The sequence below is a fragment of the Heterocephalus glaber genome, unplaced genomic scaffold, assembly GCF_053883595.1.
Source record: "Heterocephalus glaber isolate CG9 unplaced genomic scaffold, H.glaber_assembly_v1.0 deba00001523, whole genome shotgun sequence".
NCBI classification, from domain to species: Eukaryota; Metazoa; Chordata; class Mammalia; order Rodentia; family Bathyergidae; genus Heterocephalus; species Heterocephalus glaber.
The window spans coordinates 14177293-14191396 of NW_028258327.1; the positions used below are offsets into that span (position 1 = coordinate 14177293).

At 31.8% G+C, this 14104-nt stretch overlaps 1 protein-coding gene across 7 annotated transcripts in view; it reads left to right on the top strand.

The window, feature by feature from the left end:
• The window catches only part of Epha7 (EPH receptor A7), a 187669-nt gene that overhangs the window by 124001 nt on the left and 49564 nt on the right, over positions 1 to 14104 (top strand). The gene's annotated exons all lie outside the window — the stretch shown is intronic.

The following is a 14104-nucleotide window of genomic DNA, read 5'->3' on the forward strand; positions in this document are numbered from 1 at the left end:
CATGAAAACTGAATTCTGTTCCACTTTCTTATCAAGTCACCATTTACCTTTGATAAGTAACTTAATTTTGTGGCATCTCAGTGTCATCAGCCATAAAATGCAAAGCACTGTGGAAAGTATTTTAATGTGTTAACCACTCCTACTGTATCCTCACCACTGTTTACTTGCTGGATAATGCAACAGGGAACAAGCCCAAGTCCCTGGCCTCACAAGAACTAAATTCTAACTTACTAAGGGTCATTTGGATTCTAATATTCTCTATTTCTGTAATAGAAATTGTGAAGAAGTTGAGGAGAACCAAGCCTTAAGTTGCAGTAAAGAAAATTATTAGTCATTGGAATTCAAGTGCAGTAAATTCTCTGATGACTGTTTCCTAATCCAGAACCTAAAATAGTAGTTCATGTTATATACTAAGCTTTTTAACATTTAAAAATTTATCCCACCCTTATTCTCCATGTGTTCAAGGGCAAGCTTCCTTTCCTTTCTGGACCTCACCTCAAAATTTCAATATATTTAAAAAGCATAATAATAACTACACTGATTTTTTTTAGGCTGAATTAAATAATATATGTAAAAATACTGATACAACAGCTAAGAAACTGTGCTCCATAAATGATAATTTTTATCCCTATTCAGTATATCCTGTTTTTAAATAAATTTGAGAATTTTCTCCATCTGTGAATTACAGTAGGTTCAAGTCAAGATAAAAATTATGGTGCATTGAAAACTGGAGAGAAAAAAGTCACAGAAGCAGTGTTTGTTTAACAGGATACTGACCTACCAAACACCTTGAAATAGAATCTCTGCAATGAAATTTACCTAAATCAAAAGCTGTTCAGTCAAAGACTCTCTCTGTTCCCACCCAAATTAAGGATAAGTCCATCTCTAATCAATGGGGAATTGCAAGAGAAATATTATAATGGAAAAAAGGTATTTTTGGCAGAGACATATGCTGAAGTAGAAACTTCAGTGGCTTAAAAAGCAGTTAGCTCAAGCTTTTGTAGTATGGCTTAGTTCAGACTTGGTGATATAGTATATATGCTCCTCAATTACGGAGTTCCTGTGTTTAGTAAATAGCTGCCCTGTAGGTCACTAAGTGCTATTGCTGACAAGGTTGTATATGAGAAAGCTTTTATTTTAATAACCAGTGGCAACTTGCACTTATAAAGAGGCATGCATTTCTCAAAATCCTCCTTCGGTTCAGAACTCCTGTACAGAATTGCAGTCACCTCTGGGAGAGTAGACCTAATTATTAACAAAGGGCTAAATGAGACTTCAAAGAAAAGTATTTTTTGAGTACAGGCAGAGAACCAAAACTTATTGTTATGAGTATAGTTTGTGGTCTTTATGACTATATTGAACAAGAGAACTTTGGTTTAAAAATAAGCTTTGCTTAATATCAATACAAAATAACCTGCGAATAAGAAACCTTACTTTCAATGAACAGAAAAATAAGCTGTGCCTAGTCCATGCAGAATCTGCACTGTAGTTGTTTACTTTTAGTGTTATAGGTTTTGTGACTTTGGAAAAGTTATTTAAATTTTTAAACCTGTATTCTAGCAGTAAAATCATAAAAATGCTATCTCTGAAGACTGTTTTGAAGATTAAATCAGGAAATTAAATAGGGCATCATCTTTAGGAGGCAGCATGTAAAAGTTGAGAAGCATATAGGAACCAATAAGAAAACAACTTTATTTTCATTTTTTTAAATTTATTTTGTACATTGAAGATGTGCAACATGATTTATTGGTCATTTATAGTGAAATGGGTTACTGTAGTGATGCAAGTTAGTAATGTTCATCACCTCACAGTCTCCTTTTCCCTTTTTCCAGTGAGTGCAGAAAATCTGTCCCAAATGCGATATGATATATTATCCTTGTATTTTACATTGACATCAAGGCTTATTCATCCTACATACCTGACCTATATTTCCCCATTTCCTCCCTCACCCCTTTCCCCCCATAACTACTGTTTTATCCTCTATGTATATACATCCTATTTTTCTTTTTTTTTAGATTCTACATTTAAGTGTGATCATGTCATAATTTTTTCTTTTTACATCTGACTTTCATTTACAATAATGTCCTCCAGATTCATCTATATTGTGGAAAGTGGCAGAATCATATTCTATACATACTCCATATGTCCAGTCATGACATTCCAGTCAGTGATGAATCAATTTTATGATGGTGATCCCATAAGATTATAATGAAGCTGAAAAATTCCGATCACCTGGTATTTTTACTGTAGCTTTTCTATGTGTCACTATTTTTGGTCATGTAATACCTGCCATTGTGTTATAGTTGCCTAGAATATTTAATACAGTAAATGTAGAGGTTTGTAATCTAGGGGCAACAAGTAGCCTATGCCATACAGACTTTATGCATGGTAGGTTAAACCATGTAGATTTTTGTCCTTTTTTGTGTGTAGATTTTTGTGTAGATTTTTTATTTTCACACAGTGACAGGATCACATAAGAACACATATCTCAATTATTGTGTGTGAATGTGGGTATGATATGTTTAGATTTGTATATGTCTGTGTGTGCAACATAATCAGGTAATGAGTTTTGGAATTCAGTGGCAAATAGACAATAGACTAGGAATACTTCAAAAATTAAAAAAAACATATAATGTTTATTATAAAATTTTGGAATTAAGAAAATAATATTCACCAAAAAAATAACATACAACAAAAATTCAAATGTGAAAATATAATGTATGACAGATATTCTAATACTACTGTAACATAATTTGTTTCACTATACATGATAAAAATTAATTCAAATGCATAAAGACAGTTGGGAAAATAGTGCACAGGTGTGTCTTTGTGGCCATTGATTAGACATGGAATTTCCAGGAAACCTGTTCTGTAAAGAAAAATTTGATGAAATTGGCATAAAAATGAAAATGCAAGCCACATGAGTGGGAATATTGTATATACAGAATCTGACAAACAAATAATACCTATTATATATTATTTTACAAAAAGAAAAGCTACAAAACCAGAAAACAAACAATCTAATCAAATATTTGAAGCTAAACAAACAGGAATGGCTAATACATAAATTAATTAAGGAACTACAAAAATGAACAATGAAAGATCATGTCAGACTTAGTGAACAGGAGTAATGTATATATTTAAAATATATAAGAATAGCAAATATGTTCTAGAATATGTAAAATGGGGAATTGCATGTTTCTGATCAAACTATAAATTTATAAAACTGTTTAGAGTGCCGTGACAATGAATATTAGCACAAAATTTATCTTAATGATTAAATCTGAGTACACACACAATTTTAAAATGGTTCAGCCTATCATTTTTTTATAATCAGTTATTTACATTCAAAAATGGAAATTAAGAAGCTGGGGATTTAGCTCAGTGGTTCTGCAGCCTGCCTCGCAAGTGCAAGAACCTGAGTTCCCTGGTAACAACAACAACAAAAAATTAGGATAACATTTTTCTTTGCATTTTAAAAATTTAAAACAAAAATTTTAACCACATTTTGTCCAAAATTTTCTATCTCTTTCTCTCTTCCCCCTCTGTCTTCCCCCTCTCTTCCCTTCTGTATGTTCCTCCTTCCCTTCCTACCTCCCTTCTCTTCCTTTGCAGTCCCATCAATTTCAAAATGTAAGTAGACCGACATGATTTGGAAGTTTTCTTTTTTTATTATTTTAGAAAAATATGTCAATTCAAAACATTTAAGTCCCAAACTTTTAAAATATGGAATATGTTAATATAAAGTAGTCACATCTTAAATCTAAAATAGTCACATTTCTAACAAATTCAATAAGATGCATGTATACAAAGCAAGTTTCTATGTTTACTTTCTGCAGCTCTCCAAAATATTGTCATTGCCATACATTTATTCTTATCTATGCATACATTTGTGAAAACGTTGGATTTAAGCTAAGCATATAAAAATAGCTAACAGGTAAAAGTTAATTTTGAGAGCTGATAAACTGTAATTAACATAACTATAGTTTCCTATGATGACACATAATATATTTGAAATGAAACATTTAACTATATGTTCATCACATTGTGAACTTATTGCTTTTTAAATTTATATATGTTGGGAAGCATTTCCTTCAATAAGAATCAAAATAATTGTCCTCCAAATTTTATATAGAGTAATATATATATATATATATATATATATTTCTCTAGCAAATACTCTTCAGTTTTAGTAGCTCAATACTTGTATATAAGTCAGTTTTTATACATCATAGTGGATATTTAACCACAATAATAGCAGCACTAAAATTTAGGCTTAACATCCTGCCCCAGACTCACTGCTCATTTAAGGAGCAAGGAGAATCCTTATTACAATCGACCATAGTTGAAACCTAGGCTATATTGTCATCTCCACATTCAGAATCATAGTGTATTAAGACTCTTTCCATAGCTAACATCCTTGAGGTTGACATCTTCTTGTGAGTGAGTAGATAGCAACAAGAAATTCAATTACAGCAAGTCAGCCCTGTCATTGCACCTGTCTCCGGGCAAGGGAAATGATTTGTAAATTGGACTTTATCTTTCCCGTCCCATAAATCTTCTGTCCATAATTGACACTTGTCAGCATAGATGAATAGTGGGAGAAAGGAAACAGAAAGTAAATGAGTAGCCCACCTGGGAAAACCATGTCTTGTTGCCTTTGGGAGTCATTTACAAGCAGCAGAACTGATGGCCCAGAGTTTTTATCCACAGGCAGGTGGCAAACATTCTATTTAAAAATGCAATACTAGTGCTGAATCATAACGAAGATAAGACAAAAGAATGATAATTAATAATATAATATTTTTCAGAAAGTGTAAATATGTCTGCCAAGGATATTGAAGCTTCTCTTTATACTTTGTGATGGTTGCATATTGCATATTGCTGCTGCACATTTGTAAGTATTGGGTTGGTGTTTGACCTGTCAAAATACATTCATGAAACAAGCATTTTGGCTGTCTTGGGAGTTGATATTGTCACTTGTTACACAATTCAACATCAGTTCAAAGTTGTTTGATATCATTGTCGACAGATCGTTTTAAAAAGACATAAAAATGACAATATTTTCTTTCAAATGTCAAAGAAAGAAACAAGGGATTTTATAAAGATGATCTTGGGAACAAGCAGTAACCGTTAAAAACATGACAGATAAATCATCATATCTAATTTTCCTAAATGGCTTATTTAACTTTGCATCTCTCTCTCTGAAATTTATCTCAAATTTAAAAAAAAATAAAAAGATTTCAAAATTTGCTAATAATCTCTTGATGTTAAAGCAACTTTGAAAACCTTTTTAATTATTACCCACATTTTGATTAAGATAAAAATTATAAGTAAGCAAAGTTAAATGATAAAAGATTATTTAACAAACTAAATTGTGAAAAAACAATCACTGTATATACATTGTACCATTTTTATAATTGTTAAGTGTGAAGGATTTTTAAAATATTTTTTGAATCTCCAACTTATTATTTTGAAAAATGCATTGTTTTTGAATTTTACGTAGTCCAAAATTACTTTGCATTTTTAAATGTCTTCAAACTTAAAAGTCTTTCTCTCCCACTTTTCTTGAACATATCAGCATGAATATAAATATTTATGATCTCTTCCAACATAAGAGCAAAAGATTATAAATGGAACATTAGCAGGAGGGTAGATTATTTCAATAACCTTCCCATCCCTATCTTACATGTATATCACCTGTGTTGCAGTTGATTGTTCCCTTGTTTATCTATTGTTTACAAAAGTGGTCAGTGTTGTTACTTTTTATACAACAAAATGAAAGTTTGTTCAGTGAAGTTAATTTCTGCTCTCTAGGCTATTGATAGTGTAAAATAACGGATTCATTTATCTCTACTTTAGTACACTGGTCTTGTAACCACAGCACAGAATTTCTTGGATATTGACCTAAGGCAATGGATATTAATAGCATAATACATTGGTACTCTAACGTTTTATCAGGGTTAAGTTGGTCATGTGGCAACATAACTAAAGAATAAAAGAAATCTTTTGAACACAAGTAAAAGTGCTGCTTTTTTGTCTTACTCTTCTTAAATCTATAGTTTTCTAAAACAAGTATATTTGTTAGTTTTTCTAATGAGTATCAGCACTCCGGACATAGATTTTTCAAACACTAAGAAAAAGTCAGCTGGGTTAGGTAGTGGTAGCAATGAAAATACAGATGTGAATCCTTTTGTATTCATATCATATGTGAAATTTGTAATGCTTCTTAATAGATCCATTGCCTGTCCATGTTCAGAGAATCTGGTTTTTGCACAAATGTGTATAAAATGCCTGCTTCATGTTTATTACTGTGCAGTGTCCAAAGATGAACCCAGAAAACAAATACATTACTTACCCCAGTGGAGCACACATGCAGGTAAGGGAAGAAGGCATATGAACAGGTAACTGCCCAAATCAAAGTATATAACAAGTCCAGAAAAGCTGAGCTTTCCGTTCTTTTGCATTTGTGGCCAGGAGTTTTCCACTTGGCTAGGTTATAAAGATTCTCATGTAGAAGAAACTGGACAGCCATGAATTCTTGAAATGGTATGAACAATAACAAAAAGAAGATACTTCCCTGATGAAGAAACTTCAAAGCATTTTAAATATCCAGGCATACAAATATAAGAAGGAAGTACAGATGCTGATGTTATCCAATAATCAGGGGTAGACAATAAACCCACGACAGACCTTATAATTTATGCTAGTATTTCAACACTTACCATTTATTGTGTACTTTATCCTAAACACACCTTCATTTCTTATTTAATGTTATTAACAACCTCTTAAAGCTTGATATTACCTCCATTTAAGTGATAAGAAAACCGAGGCACAGTAAAATGAAATAATGTGTCCAATCCTACAGTTTAAGGTGTCCAGTACTATAATTTGTAATTGGTAATTATAAAAAACTTTAAAGCCCCCCCAAAAATTATGTGCTATATTTTACAGAGATTACCATACATATTTAAAAGATGTATGGCATTATGCTTTCAAATCACAATAATAAATTGATATATTATCAAATAATATTCACTGTAATCAGAATATATTACAATTGACACCATCAACTGTTTGCTACATGATAATTTATATGATAAATATCATCCTTATGTTAGAGAGTGTATGGATTTTAAATTTTATGAAATACTTCACAGATTCTCTGTTATAACACAAAGTAAAAAGGAAATTATATAGGGCATCATAATTGAACATGAAAGTGCAACTCTACACCTCAAGAGATGCCTAAGTATAGTATATCTTCCTGGATTTAAAAGAAATACCCAGGTTTTCAAATATATTTACAATATTTGTGTTAAGTTTTTAAATTTCAGTTTGTACAGAAAGTAAATAGTGTAAACGGACTGACTATAAATGTTTCTTAGAGTGCTTTCTTTATAAAGTCTTTTTTGCACATTCATTCTTTTTTTGTTCTTAATAATACATCATTGAAAGATTGCCAGTGGCTGGATATTGTGCTAAATGATTCTCATTAATTATCTTTTTTAATTACTTTAGCATCCTTATTTCCATTTTATAGATGAAAAATAAGTGATTCAGAGCAGTTTAGCAACTTACATAAGATGATGTAACTGATAAAGAAAAAAGAAACTTAACCTTCTCTGCATGATTTTGAAGTTCCTTAAGAGGTACAGGGGACTTCTTTAGCAATGCATATTCTTTCTTTCTGTTTACTATAACAAACTATGCATAAAAAAACATACCCAACCATGTACTTTGTTCTTTTCAATTCCAAAAACTAGAAATAAAATTTAATCTAGGTGTAGTTGAAAATACTTCTCCTTCTCATTCTGAGATATAATAGAATTTCATTCTGTATTCATTACAGAAATCACATATGTGTATAATAAGTATGCACATGTGTTTGCTCAGTGGCTGAATGTTCCTTTTGCATCTCATATGAATAATAATATACTATTCCATTTTTTCAAATGAATCAATGGGAAGCAGCTAACACTTATTTGATTTTTTTAAATTTTTCATTGACACATAAAAATTGTACATATTTACAAAGTACCAATGTGAGGTTTTGATACATGAATACATTGTGTAATGTTCAAATTTAGGTAACCATTCCATCTTCTCTAGCATTTTTTTTTCTTTGTAATCAAAACATTCAAAATTCTTTCTTCTAGCTTTTTAGAAATATTGAATGTATCATTATTTATAGTCACCTTAGTTTACTTCTCTTGAGCACATAACCTAGTAATCTGGCAGCAAAAGCTTAATCTTTTGTTCTTTTTAGTGGTGGATATTGATCTATTTTGCAATTTTTATCAGTTTCGTTGTGTGATTATATGCTTTATGATAATTTTGTTTTATGTTTGACTAAAAAAGTCAGGAACCACAAAACATTAGAACTCTGTTAAATTCAGATGTACTTATTTTAAATGTATAAGAAACTTTCCATTCAAAACAAATTCTGAAGTACTAACTATAAAGTATATGCCTGTCATTTTTCATCAGTAGGTAGTATTTTCTATACAAAATATGTCACAAAATTGCCTTTGGTTTCCATCTGAGACAGTTTAGAACAGAAATGCAGTCATAAGTATAAAGGGTTTTTCCAGGAAAGGGTGTCACTGGAAAAATCTTATTACTAGAAAAATAGAAAATGCACTCATTTTAAGAAACAGCTCATCCAAGATGCATTATGTAAAGGTACAGTTCCCAATGAGAAATGTAATTGTGTTGTATACCTACAATGTATTGATAAAAGAATTTAATAAAGTGCAAAAAAAAACCAACTCAGCATTTGCTGGACAATGAATTGCAAATATTAAGTGAACACGTGCAGAGTAATAATAGCAAAATAAACTCTGGGGATCCATTTTAGTCTTATATTCATTGTGTACAGTTGAGTGTTGTCTTTGTTTTTTTGTTTTTTTGACATAATGGAGATCAGATTTGTATTAAGTACTGTTGTCCTCTAATGAATCAATTGTATGTCTTGCTGGTGGACTACTAATCTTAAAATGCTGAGATACTGAGCGTCCCAAATAGCCTTGCTGTGTCATTTAATGAAATAAGATTGTTGTATGAACATTTGATGGAAGGTGCTCATACCTGTATTGCTTCATATCTCAGGAAACAAATATTGCTGCGAAGCCTTGGTGATAGTCAGTAGATAGATAACTGATTTAAGGCAAAGGAGATCTAAAATTTACTGATTAGCCTGAAAACAATTAAGATTTAGATGGAGGAAGGAAAGAAGGAAGATATTCCTTCTATTACAGGGGAAATTTTCAAATAATTGAAAGGTATAAGAATTTTGTCCTAGAGTTAATTTTTAGGGACTATTTCCAGTCTCTCAGTAGTAGGCCTGGCAAGTTATCCTCATAACCAAAGAAACTTCCAATATTATTTCCTAAGTACTAGCTATTTTATGAATAGCCAGTGCTAAAAACTTATAAATCCCATACATTTATTGAATATGTAGCTCATTTTAATGGATATGAGCCAATACAATGTTTGGTATTTCTTTATAAATGAAAAATATTTTTTAAGTGTTCACATTTATCTCACACCACTTCTCTGTAATTACAATAGAGAACTTTATAGCCACAACATTGCCAAAATGCATTGGTCATAAATTGCTTTTAACTATAAATTTGCAGAAGTTTTGATATAAATAGCATGATATATCTATATCTTTATCTATCTATCTATCTATATATATATATATATGCTCATGCACATGTATATGACAGATTTAGGAGAAAACTCTTAGCTTAAATATTATAAATGAAGAACTGTGAGCATTTTATTTTATGAGGTGTTACTCAGATAGGTATTAAGAAGATACTTGATAATATAAATATAGAATGTTATCAATTTTGATAAAAATATTTTATAATGTGAATATTTTGTTTTTCTACCTCAGAATAGTTCATGGAAGTATATATTAACTAAAATTATTCATCATAATGACAATTTAAGTTACATTTCAGGGATATTGAAACCAATACTTTTGGTATTTGTTTTATTAACAAGTATATAATATATATATAACCAACAATTTTATATGTCTTATTTGATCTACAAATTTCTGTGTAGACACATGGGCAAATGTAATGAGGAAACTTTGTTGCATTTGGAAGGAATATTTTTTGAAAAAATGGCATCAGAATATAGTGAGGAAATTATTCTAGGTAGCTTAAAAAGCTACCAGTTTAAAAGCTATGGGAATTACTTGTTTGAATTCATTGGTATCAAAATTTATCTTTATAATATCTGAATATACCAAAAAATTAATTTCTGACTTTCCAGTTATCATCTTCACAAACCATCAAACCATACATGACACCATATATATAATATATATATTGAAAGAATATTTGACAGAATACCTTGGAACCTAAAAGCATTACTTTCTTATCCCAATATAAAAATTTAGTATATGAGTTATTATTTATTTATTAAAGTAGAATTTAATGTGTAATTATAGATGAGTGATATGATAAAGAGTGTAGATATATTAGTCAGCAAAACCAAACATGATACCCTATATATTTTTGGACTGTGCATTCTAACACAAATAATCATAGAAACACATGTCAACCTGTAGCTCTAAAATCCTGTCAAGGGAAAATTCCTAATTCCACAAGAACACACAATGGGTGAATTTAACCCATTTATACAAGTTGAGAACGTTACTTTAAGAGAAAAGCAATCAGACTGAATCTCTGCTTGGTGTCAAAAGGAGTTTGAAACAGATGAGAAACAAAAATGTCTATGGATGCACAGAGAGGCGGGAGCTCTAAACATGGTGAGGCCAGAAAGAGATGTGGGTGAGACAGCAAATAGTCATGGAAAAGATTTTGGTTCTTATCCTTAAAGTTTTGCAAAGTGAGTGAAATATTTTTAAACATCTTTCATTTGGTACAATTAGCATACCATAAAAGTTACACCTTTCATGTATATAATTCAATGATGTGCCGTAAATGAGTTGGGTTATACAACCATCACCACAATCCAATATTAGAAATTTTATATTATTTTAATAAGGCCCCTCAAGCCCATGTACACTCACTTGCTGTTCCCATTCTTTGACCCAGGCAACCACTAATCTGCTTTGTGTCACTGTAGAATTGCCTTTCCTCGCCATTCTATCTAAATAGCCCCATACTACAAATCTTAGGTATCTGGCTTACTTCACTTATGATAATGCTTTTTGAGGTACATCTGTGCCGTATAAAGCATCTTCATTCATTTTTATTCTGTTACTTGTGTGTATGACATTTTATCTGTTCACCAATGTATGAACTTTTAGTTTTTTTCCACTTTTTGGGTATATGTATAACATTGCTGTGAACATTCATGTTTAAATCTTTGTATGGATCTGTGTTTTCATTTCTTGTTGATAAACAACTAAGTGTAATTGCTGGGTTAGGTTATAGCATGTTAACCATGTTAAATTTATAGTTAACATTTCTGAAAACCATTTTGTCTCAATGACTTCATGATTTTAAATGTTAAAATGTGGGCAAATTCTGTTTTTTTGACATCTTTGCCAACAGTTGTGATTGAATGACTTTTTCATTCTCGTGAGGGTCAACTAATCTTTTTTTTTTAATACCAGGGATTGAGCTATAGGGACATTGTGCTTGCAAGGCAGACGCTGGAACCACTGAGCTAAATCCCCAGCCCTCAAGTAATCTTAATGTGATTTAATTTGCATTTTTGTAATTTTTTCATGTGGACTTAAAGAATTTTGACTCCTGATTGAGGAGAAAGGACTTACAGAGAAAAGGAAAGAATAGACTAGAAGGATAACAGAAAATCTAGAAAAGAGTATATAAGGAAAACCACAGAAAAAGAAAAGAGAGATTAACAACATTGGTGATACCTAGAATTCAAGACAATTAGGGGCTGAAAAAAGCCCTTCAGTATAGTATGACTGGGTTGTCAAAAACTCACACAATAGAATGAGGTGGATTAAAGCCAGGGCCCGCCTGGAGATGTCAGCATGAATGGCTTTGGGAAAATAAAGGAAAAAAAATCCAGACTTTTTAAATTTTTTCATCTTATTATGATAAAATGAAGAAGAAAGTTTCCCCAGCGTATGAAAAAGAGTATAGGCTTGTGAGACAATTTTCTTTTCATAGAAAGGTGTTTATATAAAATTGTTTAGGTAGAATTCAGTGGAAAAGGAGAAACTGGTTGTATAAAAGAGCAATTTATAGTATAAAAATTCATACATTTATTTATTTTATATTAATGCCTCAAATATGTGTAATGGAGAATTGATTGTTAGTATTGTGAATTAATTGACTTTTCTTCACATAGATATTTCTCAAGTATAAAATGATTAAGTAGTGCTATTGAAGGTTGCTCCTTTTATAAATACTGTGTTCATGTTAGCCAACATATTATTCATACCATCTAGTTAAATGACTTATCCCACTGAAAATAGATTTAAATCACCTGATGTGACTTTTTCCAGCCTCTGCCCTGTTCATGTTTTCTACCACTATATTCTCCTACAGGGAAAATTTTACCTGAAAAATTTTACCAGGTGTAGCCAAACTAGAAAAATAATTTTTTTTCAAATTGCTTTTAAATTTGAAAGATAAAAGCTAAATCATGTCATAAAATCCTTCTGAGTCCCACTTTACAAAACTTTTCTTCCATGATGCAGTGTTTGTTTAAGGAATATGATGCAAGTCCCTTGGTCCTCTCTATTCTATATTCAAAACTGGAATTGATGCTTGAGGTAGGGATCAGGTTCAGTGCATAATCTATCTCTTCCCTCTTACTGAAAAGGTTTTGGTGGCATATGCCTCTACTTTCCCTCCTAATATTGTCTTTTTTTTTTTCTTTCATTCTTTCTTTGTCTTTTCTTGAAGGGCAGCAGTACACTCAGCTTAATCTTAAATCTATTTCCCAGCCTATGGAATCCGATAACTAGAAAGTCGCCAGTTTGCTGAACACACTGGCTATCCTAATTTAGGTCCCCAGCATTTCACATGCCCTTTTCCTTCTCCATCCCTGCATCATGGATATGAAACCTTTAACAGCAGCAGCAGTAGCAGTCATGCTACTACAACAATGAACAAATGGCCATAGAAACATCTCTATATCCGTGAACACCATAGCAACTACCTATTTGTAGAATACTTATTTTTCATGAGAAAGCAGCCTGAAACTACTGTTTATTTAGGTTTTTTCTTACTTGCAACCAGACTTTCACTCAGAAAAAGAAAACCTTTTCTTAAAAGGGCCATGTAATAAATATTTCCCACTTGATAGATCTTATTGCCTGTGTTACAATACCCTGCCTTTACTCCTTAGCTCAACAGCAGCATAGACAATATGTAAAAAGAACTCAATTGTGTTCTGATTAAACTTTATTTACAAAAAGAAGTGCTTGGCTAGATTAAATCTGTGAACTATCATTTTCTGCTTTATTTGATAAAAGGTGAAACAGAATATTATCTTCCTTGTATTTATATCCTAGTTCGTTACTGAACTAATTATTTCTTGGTGTCTAGAGACTATTTAGGGATAGAGTGGAAATTCCATTTATGGCTAGAGAAGATGTTGCAGTCAGCTTGATTTGTTTTGAGGTCCACCAGGGGCTTGATGAGTCAGTCCGTCGTGGAGGCCAGGCCTCCAGGGTCTAGGTCTGATCCCTCTCGCCTTCTTGCCTCCCACTGTTCCCCTACACTGTTGCCCAGCTGCCATGAGCTAAGCATCTTTACTGTGCCATGGTGCCCTTCCTTTATGATGTTTCTGCCTTGGAGCCAGCTGACCATGAAGTAAATCCTCTGGGACTGGGGCCAAATTAAATCTTTTTCCACATTGTGGGTGTTTAGTATTGTGTTCGCGCCGTGGTACAAACAGGCAGGAACAGATGGTAAGCAAACTTTATCAGTTTTTGTCTTTGGCCAAGAGACACCAAAATGAGAGGGAGGGTTCAAGGAAATCAACTCTTGAACTGAAACTCCTGCATTCAATAGTAATAACAGACACATTGTATTAGTTTTTCTATTTTGCATACTTGGTATTTAAAACAATTTTCTGTCCAAAGGTAAATTATTTTAACAACATTCTGAGACAAGTAGAAGTTTGTAGATTG